The sequence below is a fragment of the Akebia trifoliata genome, chromosome 11 (assembly GCF_017979445.1).
Source record: "Akebia trifoliata isolate Shusen 1 chromosome 11, ASM1797944v1, whole genome shotgun sequence".
NCBI classification, from domain to species: Eukaryota; Viridiplantae; Streptophyta; class Magnoliopsida; order Ranunculales; family Lardizabalaceae; genus Akebia; species Akebia trifoliata.
The window spans coordinates 35,159,556-35,165,662 of NC_141385.1; positions in this window are offsets into that span (position 1 = coordinate 35,159,556).

A 6,107-nucleotide genomic window follows, 5' to 3' on the forward strand; every position below is an offset into this window, starting at 1 on the left:
GGTTTAATTAAGTTTTATCCAAAATTTTCTTGGTGAGAAGATTAATTGAATCTAGTCTTATATCTGGTTTTCCTAATATTTGAAAATCAATTTTGTTTTTTGATAGATTTGGCATTATATTAAAAACCAATTAATTTTTAAGAGATTTGGCATTACATTCAAGATTACCGAATTTTGAGAGATTTGGCGTTAAATTCAAAATCACTAAAATCTTGGTATGCAAAATTGACAACTATCATATTTTCTATGTTATCTTTATTGTTTATACATGTATAATTTATTTTTTTTCCAAATATTTTATGGAGTTGCAGATTAATTGAATCAAGTCTTTTAATGTATTTCCTTAAATATTTAGAAAATCAATTTAATTTTTTTTCAAGATTTAACGTTAAATTTAATACCATTGGAAGCCCAATATTAAAATTGACAGTTGTTTCAGATCCTCTATTGTATTGACTATAAATACATACATATTTTTCATATTTTTCTATCTAAGTTTGTTGTAGAGTAAACCCTCTTCTTTTCCTTTTGTTTTACTTCTCAATGTTTGCCCCTATAACTCAATCGGTTCCATCTCGCACCATAAAGTCACAGGTCCGATCCCAACTTGGCCACACGCAAAGAAGCTTGAATCTTTAAAATGTAAGCTTCTCTCTTGATCATGTTCTAATTTTCATTGTTAAAAATTTGTAAATGTTTCATCGATTGTATTGAAAGATTATCAATTTGAATCCATTAAGGTTTCATGCTTAATCTTCTACATAAAGTAGGTTATATATCTAAATTCTCAGCTAAATAATTCGCAACTGTTATCAGCTTAAACTTGTTTTTCTTTTTTTGTGATTAAGAAAGAATAGGTATTTATAAATAAATTAGTGTATAACTATAGGGGCAAAGCCATAAGTACAATCTAGGGAATCTAAAGTTAGGGAATTCTTTCAAATCCCTAATATAATTTCTTTTAATTTTCCTAGGGATATCAATATGAGAGTTATATGCCTTGGATGATCTTCACTGAGTAGAATAGGAACACAATTGGCCATATTGTCTTATGAGAATTGTTACTGAATGCTCCATCAATATTTCTACATTTTGGAATTGATTAAACATGCAAATCTATAACTGCAACTAATCATGTACTGAAATGTCTTTGAATTATATTATAGGATTCATTCATAAAATTTACATATTTTGGATTAAGTTTGGATTTTGTATAACAAGATTGCATCTCGTCACTCTCTATGTTATAACAATCTCATCTCTTTGTTTTGTTTTTTTTTTTTTTTTTTTTTGAGCATTATTGTTATTCATAGACAATCTAGTGTGCAAATATTATATTTCTGAACTAAATGATCAGTTTGCCTGTCATACCCCAATTATTTTATTTTTTTACTTCCTTGAAAATACATCAATCCACAAATTACTTAAGTTGTACAAACACATGTCTTGCCCAGAGATGGTAACCTGATAATTATCCTTTTCAATTAATTGTACTTATCATCAATAGTTGATAGAAAGGTTGGTTCACATTTTGGGTATGATCTAATCTAGTAAAATCAATATCAATAGAAATAGCACATGTAGATGGATTATTTTTATTTATGTACATTACTCTTCTTTTTAACTAAATAAGAAATGATTTAAGTTATAAGAAGAAATTATAAAGTATGTAGTGACGTACCCCTAAAATTACAAGATTTATATATCCAAGTATTAGCTAGTAAATAGAAGACTAAAATGCTTCTTGTTTTAAGGGGAATATTTGACAACTGGAAAACTATGTTTATATTCATTCTAGTTCAAGTTTAATTATTAAATTAATTATTGGGCATGTTTAACTCAATAGAAATCTACTAAATCAAAGTTACCAAACATTTAAATAAGAAAATGATACTCACTTCAAAATACTATATAAGTTTGTAAGAATGACGATGGCCAACAATAATTACAATCAAAATGACATCAAGTTAAACATATGTCAAACTTTATAAAAATGTCCTACAAAATGAAAGCATACCTCGTTAAAAGGTTTAAAAATATCTATGCTCAATTGGTGGACCGTGAAAACAACAATTTTCACAATCGCCATTGTATTTCTATTGTCACGAATTGGTCTTACTCATTTAAAACTTCATATTTTGGTGTGTAGGAGCAAGGTGGTGGACCCTGATTTTAGCATCGCTGAATATCAGGTGGACGACAACCCTCCAGCACCGTGATGCTAGCAATGATAAAGCTTCTGACCGTTGGGTCGCTTGAGAGGAGCAAACAATAGTTTCCTATGGTTTATTGGTTATGACCCTTTTTGTTGGTCACAAATTTTCTTCTTTGAGAGTTTGAGAGAAGCTAATGAGATAGTAATGGTTACTATTTTCTTCCTTTTGACTAAACTTATTACAAACATTATGGTTCTCTAATTAATAGAAAAAAATTCCTTGTGAGTTCAACAAATTCATTGTGGACATGCGATAAAAATAGCTTCCACATTTCATTAACTCTATTGAATTGTAGATGTGAAGCTTTAGTTTCTAGAGCAAATGATCTGATGTTGTCTAGAATGAATGCAATTGTATAAGAATTGCAAAAGTTGATAATGCTTATGGTAAACATCTATTATTTACTAATTCCAAAAGACTTTATACATGTAATATCCAAATTACCATAACACAGTCTTCTGCATGTGATATGTCCAAGTATGAAATGTACTTATATAAAGCCTTTTGTATGTGATATGGTATGTAATTTGCCTTTTAAAATAGGGGCAATCCCTGTTGTAGCTTATTATTCATTCATACCATCTCTGCTTAGAAAAAATAATTGAATGTTGTCATGCCTCAAAATCCCAACACAAATCCCGAGGATTCTTCTATTAGAATCTCTAAGAATGATAAACAAATTACTCATTCTATGCATAACAAAAGATAATAAATTCTTGTTTAAACAAATATAACACAATGAAAAAATGACTAACATCCAAAAATCTTAGTAAATAGAAACTATCATAAAAAATCGTCATGATTCAAAATCCTCATTCTCATAAATATATTAAATTACAAAATCCCCAAACTAATACATATCTTTCATATATAATTATAACAACCACTAACTTCCTATGACAATCCTTAGACCAACGACAACGGCAAAAAATCAACAAGTTACTCCTCAAGGACCTTCTCATATGACTATTCGTAAACAAGCTCTTCAACAATTGAAAATTCTAAAAGGATGAATGGTAAGGTGAGTAACAGGGGAGTTACTTAGTAAAATAAACACCATTCTAAGAACTAGTCATAGATGCATGTATAATCAAACTAAACAGTTGAAATAATTTCAGTTTTAAAATAACATAACATTCGGATAATGTCTAAACAAAAAAGTAAACAATTATAATAGTCATCAATTTATCAATTTATAATAAAGATAATCTATCATACCTTTTAAGTAAAACGTTTATCTATCATCACAAAAGAAAAATATATAATAAGAATACGACGATGTAATAGATAAAAGAGTTGAGGAATATGTCGATACTACAGCCTCGGCATGGACTATCAATATTCTAAACTCCTCACGATATAAAATTCCATGATTAGCATTTGATTTTGTGGTCGATCACTCTGAGCACTCTTGGGTGATTATTTATCTAGTTTAAAATCGACCGGTAACCAAGATCCAAATACTTAGACTAATTACGTAGGTTATTAGTTTGACAACTACAGACTAAAAGTGATTACCAACTAGCCTAGAAGTGAACTACCCACAGCTAAACTTATCAAGAGGCAATACATGTGAATCTCAGTCTATCTCTACATTATACAAAGACCACCTATACATAAAAATATTTCTTAGGAAGGATAAGAAATTTCCAGATCTCACGAGCTATTCTTGATTAGTGTCTCAAAATATTTATTTATTCGCACTTTTCCTAGACATTTATCTTGGTTTTTATCCTTATTTCTCCATATTAAGTTAATAATCATGTTAAACCTTGAAATATCACCTTACATGGTTCTTGTATGCTAATTAAACTTAATTGTATATAAATAATTGCATTTGTTAGAAAAACCTAATTACATGTGTTCACGGTATAGATCGAAAATCAAACAATCAAATTGAGTCTCGAAATCAGAAATTAGATATTGTATTTCCCTCTAAAGGACCAAACAAGCATCTTAGCAAAATTTTGAGACCAATGCTTTCAAGCCAACTGCGATGCGGTAGACCTCCATTGGAACGCCCTAAAATTGCTCGAGTATGTAATGCATATGATATTATACCCAATAGTAAAGACGACTAAGAATGGATCTCTTTAGAACCTAAAATTTTTATAAATAGTCCCTTTTCCAATTGAGAAAGGGTCCCTTTTGGCTTATTACCTCTCTTCTATTAACCTAAGGCCCTTGATTTTTTTCTTTTGTATTTTCAATTTTTAGCTTAGGTTTTCCATTAATGTCTGTAATTCTTGTAAGTGAAAGAGTGAGAAGAGATTGTAATTACCTTTGTCTAATGAAAGAAGACTTGTTTTTCTTCATCTGTCTTTCTTTATAACTTATAATGACCTTAGGCTAATCTTTCTCCAATGGTGAGTGGAGCAGCTTAGAGTAAGATTACTTTACTATATTTAGTTTCTTTACCACTTAATTTCCTTTAATGGTTATTAGTTCTCTTCAAATTTTGTCTATTCTTATGGATTAAAGTTAGAGATAAATTTTTACACCTTTTATGCTTAACTTAGATGCTTCATTTTTAGATTAGACCAAAATGTAGCTTGCTTAATCTAGATATTTATCAGTAAGAGATTCATATATTAGAAAGTAAAAGAATTCTATTTTTATGTTTTTTAAATCTAATTTTATCTTATTAAATCTTTCAAACTATGGAGCTAACACCAAGTCATTATGATTGACTTATCAAAGAGGTTAGAAATTAGATTTTGGCATAATAATTTGCTTAGGTGGGTCCATTTTGAATAGTATTTCCCTTCATAATTTTTTTTTTAATTTAATTTAATTTCTATTAATTTAACTTTCCAACAACTTTTATTTTCTTTTAATAACTTCAAAAATATAAAAAATAGTTTTAATAGTTTTGGTTAAATTCGATTTCATTATCTTAGATTAATTCTACCCCTTTCTCTTGGGTTCGATCCCCTTGCTTACCCCACAAGTCAAGAAAATTTACATACATTTTAATTTATATGGGAATGTGGCGCCTCGCCAAACGCTAATACAAAATCCCATGTCAAATCTCGAGGCACTAGGTGGCACATTGAAATTTCGACATGATCTCCTCTGTTTATGTTAGTATTTCAAGGCGTTCAACCTGCACCTGAAAAATTACATACAATTCTGCATATATACAAACAAAATATAATACTATCGGAAGCCTATATACATTTAATAACGTACGATAGATTAGAGCGCGGAAGAAGAAATTTATATACAGGATTATATAGAAATTTCTCACTCTAACAAAATTCTTAACTCTCAGTACAAAATCCATAATACAACCTAGACAAACTAACACCACTAGAGGGGTATAGGCCCAATACTCACCAAGTAATGGACTCTGATCGTCTATCTGACCTATCAGATAGTCCTCACTCGTGTCTTACCTCTGCTTCGCCAAGCACCGAATCGAAAACTAAAAAAATGAAGAAGGAAAGGGTGAGTAACAATGGTTACCCAGTAGGAAAGTAAATAATTTCTACCAATAACCTCTCCTAACATGAACGAATAAACATACTGAATCATATTAAAATATGTAAAGTTTTACAGAAAAAACTACGATTAAATGGTACATATAGCCAGGGCTTAGTAATTAAACATTTTAAAACTTACATTACATCGATCAGCAGTACTCACTTTACCAATAGATTTCAAAGGATCAAAAAAATACACTTTAGTCTATAAACACATTTTAATCAGGAGTCAAACGAAAAAATTATCGAATCCTCGAGTTCTATGTCAACTTTTACCCAATAGGTAAAAAATAAACTTAGAGACATAATTAGATAAATTTGATCGCACCGTTAGTTATGTATTGAAAAATTCATTTGATTTTTTATATTATTGTTGTTTTTCTAATTATTGATTATTTCATTAATT